Consider the following 9,173-nt stretch of genomic DNA (forward strand, 5'->3'; position numbering starts at 1 on the left):
CAGGGGCTGTGGAAGACAAGGGAGGGTCTTATCTTTCAACAGCCACAAGTGCGCCAAGCTGTGTCTCAGAGTGCTGCTTGCAGAAGTTCAAGGTGGCTGAGCCGAGTCCGTTTCCCAACAATTCACCTCTTGAATCAGGTCTTTCTCTTCTTTTGCAGCTTCTTCTCATAGTCAGTTTTCAAACCCCTCTGTGTGGTTCTTTATCCTTCACCTTGGAGCTCAAGGTCCAGGATTATCAGCTCTGCCTGATTAAATTGGTTCTTATTTGTCTGTTGTAGAGGGTCCCTGTGGCCTGTCAGCCTGTCTCTACCTTGCCGGAAGTCCACATGGGTAGTTCTTAAGTGAGTCTAATGTTTGAGGCAGGGATTCTTTAGTTTCAGCTAAACTATTGATTTTTAAGAAGACTTTGGGGGATATTTTTGGTTTAATGTTTAAAGATGACATTGAGGCAATCATTTTGAGGGTTTATCCTGCCTCTAGGGCTCCCGAAGACCTTGACTATGAGAATTTGAAAATCTGTTCTGAATGCCCCCCCCCCATGTGGGTTATGATTCTTCTGTAGAATCTTTGATCAAATATTCAGTTCTGATAGCCTGATCGAACCATCCAGTTCTTCTCATGGCAAAGGAGGTGGCTGTTTAACTCGCCACATGTTCGCCTCCATCCTGATCCCCCTTTTTCTCCTGTTGCTCCATTAACTTTCCGTTTTAACAAGTGGGTGTCTAAATGGCCTCCACCTTTGCTCTTTGTCCACCGTTCCTCTCAGCACCCTGGATCATAGCTATCTTCTCTCCTGGGCGATGCAAACAGTTACTGTGCTCAGCTGCTAACCAAAAGCACCCAGTGTAGGGCTTGGCATATAGTAGGTGCTCGCCAAATATTGCTTAAAATAACAAATAGAATGAGCAAAAGCACCTGCCTTATTCTGTCACTGTCCTTGTGAGAGGTTCGCTCATGACACGGTAAGTTCCTTGCAGGAAGGGATGTGTCCTGCTTCATCTCTGGAGGTCCGGGACCAACACAAGTCCATGGTCCATAGGGTTTTTGTGGTTCTTAGCTGTCAGTGAGCCAGCCCAGGCACTGCATGGTCCTGAGCCATCCATATGGGGGGTTGATTGCAGATCGGATGATTGGGATCTATGGGTTTCTACTGGCTGATTGTCTGAAGTCAAGTCCTTTCTTAATCTTGAAGCTCTGTTGGGAGTTGTAGCAACATGCAAGCCCCACTGACAGATGGGTGGTAAAGCAGTGAGGCGTTTAGTAGGTGTTCAATAAATGTTTGTTGTCATTGAAATATAGCACTCTAAGTGTCTGGTGAATGTCAGGCTCATCATAGGTGCACAAAAATGTCCTGGAAGAAGAATGTGTCAGGAGAGAGGGCAGAGTGCTCCCACACTGCTATCAGGGTCTCTTCCTCAGGTATCCTGGAGCCAAGGGAAGGGTGACCTCCCCGAGGAGGACAGGGATTTCAATGGGATGATGGAATACCATCTGTTAAACCACCAGTAGCCATGACAGTGAAAGCAATAGCTGCTTATCAGGCCCCCATGATGAGCCATCAAGGCTTAGATGGGTGCTCAGATCTCAACAAGGCTTCCCAAGAAAGCAAGTCTTGTGCCTATTTGATGGATGAGGAGACTGAGGTTCAGGAAACTGTTCACATTGATTCCAGCTCTGCCTGCCTCCAGTTGGTGCTAAAGCTCCCAGCCACTGTTGGGACACAGAGGATTCACGCCTGCCTAGGGTGGGTCTACCTTGTACCACCTTCCTCTTCATAGCCAGCCCCTGTGGGTTCCGGCTCCTTATCCCCTTGCCCAGAGCTTCTTCTATGGACCTGGGCATTGTAGGTTTCCGTTAAGACAATGTGGGCCCCGTGTTATCTTCAGAATTGGATCTCAGAGGAACTGATAGGGCCACCAGAAGAAAAGATGCTGCAAAGCCTTGTCCCAGTGCAGACGGACAGCAGAACAGGCCACACACGCTCTTTCTCTGTCCCCGATGGAGAAAAACCCGGGAGATTTGGCCAGTGGGCAGGACAGCAAATTTCACTTGCAGGCCGTGAGTGGCAGGATGATGGAAGAGAGGGTTTGGTGTCCCAGGGTGGTGGAAACGGTTAATGCACTTGACTTCTAACTCAAAGGCTGGTGGTTTGGGTTTATCCAGAAGTGCCGGAGAAGGAAGGCCTGGTGATGCACCTTCAAAAACGCAGTCATCGGAGCCCTGTGCAGCACAGTTCTACCCTGACACTCCTGGGGACTTCCAGGGGAGAGGCTAGGGAGAGGAAGAAGAGGGGTAGAGAGAGGAAAGCTAAAAAGACCGGCGTCTCAGGCTCACACCGCTCAGGCTTCTTTCTGAGCTCCACGTCCCTAAGAAAGAGATGGATTCTTCCTTGTTTAGTTCTTTAGCAAAGGCATATGGTCTTGAGATTTGGGAGTTTCTTAGGGACGTGGAGCCTATCAACATGCAAACACACACACACACACACACACACACACACACACACATACCTTAGACTCTTACAAATACAGCTCAAGCATTCACTGTGACTCCTTGGAAAAATTCCTTCATGTCTCTGAGCCTCGGGTCCTTAATCTGTAAGATGAGAATAACAATAAGGGAAAACACTCATTGAGCAGTCGCCAGGAGCCAGCCATTGTCTTAGATGTTTTCTGCGCACTGTGTCACTCAGCGCTCACTCTTGTTTGCACCCCAGCTGGTGTCAGACATGAACCCGAGGACCTGTGAGAAGGAGAGCGCAGTAGGATCAGGAATCCCCCCTCTGCCTGGAGCCAGGCTGCCAGCAATTCCTAGAGGTGAGGAATATATCCCTGAGGAAAAGAGCTCCACTCTTCTTCCTCCTGCTTCTCCCCGGGAGCCTGGGCAACCCCCACCCCCACCCCCACCCCTACCCCGGCCAGGCCCCGGAACAAACAGGGGCAACTGCACTGTACTGTGTGGTACATCCTTATCCCCACTTTCCCAGAGAGGCAGACGCCTTTATGGCGCAGTGAAAGCGCTCCAAGAGTTGGTCATTTAAATTCATCAGCCGCTCCAGTAAAGATTTACAGCCTCGGAAACCTCTCTCCTGTAGGGTCACGATGACTTGAATTTGACTCGCGGGCAGCGGGTTTAGTTTGCACACGAGGACCCTTGAGCACAGAGCAGTGAAGTGGTCCAAGACGGCCCGGTGAGAGCCTGCGTGCCAACTCCACAGCACCCCCTTACCATTCTGCTGAATGGCTTGATGATCGGAAGCAGCTCTTGCCCCAGAACCTGACACAAAGAAGTCCTCCATCAATGGCACCATTAACACCACGGTTGCTCCCCACCGTCCTCCATCTTCCCTGCTGTCAGTGCACCAGCTGTGCCGGGACTCAGCAAGGCAGCAGGCAGTCAGGGCTGCTGATGCCCAGGGCTCTGACTCGGTACATCTTTCCCTGGGCCAGGTGGGTACAGCTTGATTCCCCAAGTCTGGGACTTTCTTGGTAGAGCACCATTATCATTGTCGCCGCCCCTTCCCACCCCCCTTCACCGACCCAGCCGCTGGGTCCCGTTTAAGTGGGATGCAGTCAGCTGGGGAGGATTTACAGCCTCTTGAGCTACCGTGATTATTGCTCTCCTGGGCAGATGCAGCGCGCTGTCGTTCCAAAGCATCACCGCAGCATTTTCATAACCGACTTCTGTGTTGAGGAAAATTAGTGGGATTTTATCAAAACCGGCTGCCTTCTAGCCAACCCTGACTCACGGTGACCCCAGCTACGTCAGAGAAGTCACTCTACTCCCGAAGGATTTTCAGTGGCTCCTGTTTGGGAAGCCCACCCCTAGGCCTTTCTTCTGAGGCACCGCTGGGTGCGCTGGACCCTCCTCAAACCTTTCCGTTGGGAGCTGGGTAAGGTTAACTCTTGGCACCGCTCGGGCAAATGGAATCTCACCAGAGTCCGGCGCTGTGCTCACAATTACTTAGCAACCTCTGGACCAAGGCAAACAACCAAAAAAGAGGACCCTGGGGTGAGCACAGTGACATCCTCCTCATCTCTCCTGGAGACCTGTGGCTGGAAATGGTCTCCATCTCCCCTGAGAGCAATTAGTGCCAGGAGCCAGGAGCCAGGGAGAGAAAACCAAGGAGCAAGAGGGGGGCGGGGCGGGGGGTGGAGGAGAGGGGCTGGGTAAGAGGGATCGATCCAGAGGGCATATGTCAGTGAGGGTGGCAGGTGTTGTCCTGCTCCCGCATTCTCTTCCTTTCTATGAGAATATGATGTCATGCCTCGCAGAGCTGGCCGATGGCTCCCCAAGCCTGGACTCACAGTGCAACGACACACACCGCCTGAACGTGAAGGGCAGCCAAGGGCAAGTGAAGGGAAGTCACAGAGATGACCTCCAGACCGGGCCGTAAAGCCTCCCACCCGCTCCTCCACCCTCTCCTTCCTCTCTGCTCATGGGATTCAAGCATCCAGGGTGTCAGGGGACACCTGGGCCACAAGGCAGAAGGAGGCTGGCTCCCAGCAGGACTGTGGGAAGCAGAGCTTCCTGAGGCGCTTCAGTGGATTTCCGTGAGGGAAGACCTCTAGATTTGGGGGCTGTTTGTCATGGTGGTGGGTCTGCTGTGATAAGCATGGGCCTGTCTAGGTGAGTCTGCGTTTTCTAGTGCTGTGGATCACGGAGGTATCCCAGGAGGGAAATCTGGTTTCTAGGAGGCTACAAGTTCAGGGCACTGACTAGTGGGCAGGTCTTAGTGGTCTCTGGGAAAAGGCCCTTGACCTTGCCTCAGCTTCTGTAACTTTGGTGCTGCCTGGCATCCTACACGGATCGGGCCTCATCAGCACAAGAACCCAATTCCCAAAGGGGCTGTAGCGCCAAGTATAGTGGTCCTGATCCCAACATGCATTTTGAGGGCAGTTCATCCAAGAAGGGGACTCTGAAAGCCTCCCCCCTCTTTTTTAAAGATAAGTTGGGGACTCTTACAGCTCTTATCACTAGCCATACATCAATTGTATCAAGCATATTTGTACACATGTTGTCATCATTATTTTTTAAACATTTACTTTCTATTGAGCCCTTGTTATCAACTCCTCTTTTTACCCTCCCTCTCCTGCCCTCTGCCTCCCCCTTGATAAATCACAATTATTTTTTTCATATCTTACACTGACCGCTGTCTCCCCCCACATTTCTGTTGTTCATCCCCCTGGGGTGGGGTGGATTATGCGTTGATCATTGCAATTGGTTCCCCCTTCCTCTCCTCACTGCCCCCACCTCCCCACTACTCTCCTGGTATCAATACTCCTATTTCTGATCCTGAGGGGGCTTATCTGACCTGGATGACGTGTGTTATGAGCTCTTAACTGTACCTGTCTACATGCTCTGCTCTAGCCAGAACTGCAAAGCAGGACTGGGGTCATTAAGGTTGGGGGTGGGGAAGCCTCAAAGAACCAGAGGAATATTGTGTGTTTCATCAGTGCTATACTGCGCCCTGGTTGGTTGACTCATCCCTTCCTTATGACCCTTCTGTGAGGGGCTGGCTATCCTATTGTCTGCACATGGGTTTCGGGTCTCTGCTCCAATTCGCCTCATTTTCAGTAATATGATTTTTGTTTGCTTGTTTTGGGTTTCCGAATGTTTGTTACCAGATCCTGTAGACATTTCATGATCACACAGGCTGGTGTGCTTTTTCCATGTGGGCTTTTTGCTTTTCTGCTAGATGGCCTCTTGTTTAACTTCAAGTCTTTAAGACCCCAGATGCCATATCTTTTGATAGCCGGGCACCATCCTTTTGTCTTGGGCAATCATGTCGGGAGGGTGAGCATCACTGAATGCCAGGTTGTTAGAACAACGTGTTCTTGCATTGAGGGAGGACTTGAGCAGAAGCCCAAAGTCTCTCAACTACCTTAATGTATTGGCATATAAAAATACATACATAGGTCAATGCCTCTACTTTTACGAATTAACATATGTACATGTGTACACACCTATGCTTATACCTCTATCCATAGGAAAACTCTCTTCTTGTAGCTACAGTTACATGAATGGGGCCATCTCTCTCTCCCTAGCTCAGCTTCCCTTGCTCAAAGAATCCAAAGAGGATGCTGGGTCTGTGCATCTGTGGCACAGGGCTGGGAAGCAGGTCCATTTGTTCTTGCCCACCTAGCGCCTCTCTGTCCACCATCCCCCAGCCCTCTCCCTACTCGGTCCTCAAGTGTCTTTCTTTCTGGAGAGAGAGTGGGGAGTTGGGGTGAGGGGGAGCCCACACTTTTTCTCCACAGAATTAAAGCTCTTGTGGGAAAAAAGGGAGATGTGTCAAATCTCACAGGTTTGGAAATCAAATGAAAAGGCAGTGTCACATGGGCCTGCTCACTGCTGTCTTCCAGCGCCTTTATCACGGCTAAGAAACCCACTGGACCGACATGAGAAATTAAACCCATATCAACCCAGGTCTAAAATGAGAAATTTTCTCAGACTAACACATTAATCAGCCCACAGGCAAGCCACTTCCTTCTTCGGAACTCTCCGAACCCTTCTCCATCCCTCAGGCCAATGGCCTTGGTCCTCACAAGGCTGGGGCCTGTGAATTTCTCCCCTGAAAGGGGATCTCAGAAACCAGATGACCTCTGGGACAGAGGTCAAGGTTACCGGAAAGCCTCCTGAGAGCCTCCCAAGGCCAGTGCAGAAAAGACTCCTGACAGAAGCCCCCAGCCTCACCTCCGAGCCTTCTGGAGCCTCCTCCCCTGACCACACTCGAGGTGGGTGAAATGATCTCCCCCAGTTCAGCATAAAAGACATCAGACTCTCCACCGACTCCCCTTCTTAAATAAAGCCAACACAGAGCACAACTCCTGAGTGTTCACGCCCCCTTCTCTCAGCAAATACACCACCATATCTTGGATCTCATAGTATGGACTCAGGTGCCACTTCCAGTCACCTTGGATGTTATGTATCACATCTGAAACCCAGCTTGAGGTGGCTACAATGAAGGTGAACCTGCGGGCATTTCCAACCCCCCCCCCAAAAAAAAAAAACCCTCATTGCCATCAAGTTGATGTTGACTCACAGCGACTCCATAGGACAGGGAGAACTGCCCCTGTGGGTCTCTGAGACTAACTCTTTACAGTAGTAGAAAGCCTCATTGTTTCCCCACAGAGAGGCTGGTAGTTTTGAACTGCTGATCTTGTGGATGTCAGCCTAATGTATCACCACTATGCTACAGGGCTCGTGCAGACATCAACACCTCTCTAAAATGCCAACCTAGAAGTTTCCATTCACATCTTTGGTAGTTTCCCAATCCAGAATGGCTTGTGACATGGTAGCTCTTCAGCACTTGGTTGGGCAAAGCTCAGAGTCTCCCTCTTTTGTTTTTGGTCTCACCTCTAGGCCTGGCTTCAAGTGGCATTGCCACGAGGTGCTATTTTCCAAGGAATCCATCTACCTCATTCTTTCCTGCTGCAAGGCCAGCCCACTTCCTTCCCTGTGTGGACATCCTTGCCCCCAACACACTCACCTCCCTGATGCCCTAGTTTCTGACTCATTTGCCAAACAGGATGACAAACAAAGCTGATGAGCCTGCCCAACACTAATGACACAGATGTCCAATCTGGGCTGCTTCACCAAGACGCCTGCCATTCCGTGTCCAAGGGCTGCAGTCCTGCCCTCTGCAAAGGGACTGTCTACCGGGTCTCCCTATCAGAAATTTATAGACCCAGGTGGACTAGAGAGACAAATCCACAGAAACACATATGTGTATAAGAGAGTTTTATATAAAGGCTAGTTGTACATTAAAAAAGCATCTCAACCCAGTTCAGTCCCAACCCATAAGATGGATATGAGCCCATATGTCTGATACCAATCTATAAAGTCCTTCTCAGACTCACGATACACAGGCAATGACGCTGAATGCAAGATGATCACAGACCAGTGGGTAGAAAGTCTTTGGATCTAGTGGCGCTGTAAGCATCTCAGCACTGACAGGGGTATCTATGTGGCTTCTCCGGCTCTGGAGGTCTGGTTGCATCAGGGTAGGTCCATGTGGCTTCTCCAGCTCAGGGCACTAGCATAGTTTCATGTGTCTTGTCAGCTGCAATGTCTCCCAGGGAGTGAGGAGAGAGAGAGAGAGAGAGAGAGAGAGAGAGAGAGAGAGAGAGAGAGAGAGAGAGAGAGAGAGGTGTCTCCTGCCTCCAAAGAGAAAAATACAGAATTTCCCAGAATTCTCAGAAGGCCATGCCCACTTAGAGGCCTCATTGGTTATATCTTGATTGACAGACCAGAACCCACCCCTTCACTCTTAATCCAATCAAGTCCCCAATTGACACCAGATTGTGTAACTACCACAACCCCCTTGAAGGAACCACACCAAGCTTCACAAAGAATTCCACAATCTCATACTTGGAGAAGGCCAAGTTATTAAGAGGTAAATTCTCTTGAAGGCCCCCTACCCCGTGGTTTAGGGAAAGGGCATTGAAAGACCTGCTTTCCAATTGTTCATCTGTTATTTGCCTTTTTTCCTAAAGCACATTGTCTAAACGTTCTAAATCTCATTTATCTAATAATACCTACTATCAACGAGTCCATTTCCACCTCATAGCAACCCAATACAGAATTTCCAAGACTGTAAATATTTATGAAGAGAAGTCCTGGTAGCCTGGTGGTTACACATTGGGCTACTTACTGCAAGATCAGTAGTTTGAAACCACAAGTGACTCCTTAGGAAAAAGATGGGGCTTTCTACCCCCATCAAGGGGCAGTTCTACCCTTTCCTATAGGGTCACTATGAGTTGACATCAATTCAATGGCAATGAGGTTTTTAAAAATCTTTATGGGGGCAGACAGACTCATTTTTTTCTCACAAAGCAACTGGTGTGTTCGAACTGCTGGTCTTGCAGTTAGAATGCCAACGCTCACCTGAGAACACGCCCAGGGTGCCTGCATAATAATCCCCGCTATTGTCTGCTTGAGAAGTTCTGGTGGTTATGTGTCGAAAGCCCTAGCCACTCCTCGGGAGAAAGACGGGGCTTTCTACTCCCATAAACAGTTAGTCTCAGAAACTCACAGGGGTAACTCTACCCTGTCCAATAGGGTCAGCATGAGCCAAAACCAACTCAATGGCAGCGGGTGTTTTGTTTGCCTGCTTGTTTTAATTTCTTGCTTACAGAGCTGTGGCGACGGCAAGATGCCATCCATCTGGATAT

Source organism: Tenrec ecaudatus, chromosome 7, assembly GCF_050624435.1.
Source record: "Tenrec ecaudatus isolate mTenEca1 chromosome 7, mTenEca1.hap1, whole genome shotgun sequence".
Taxonomy (NCBI): Eukaryota; Metazoa; Chordata; class Mammalia; order Afrosoricida; family Tenrecidae; genus Tenrec; species Tenrec ecaudatus.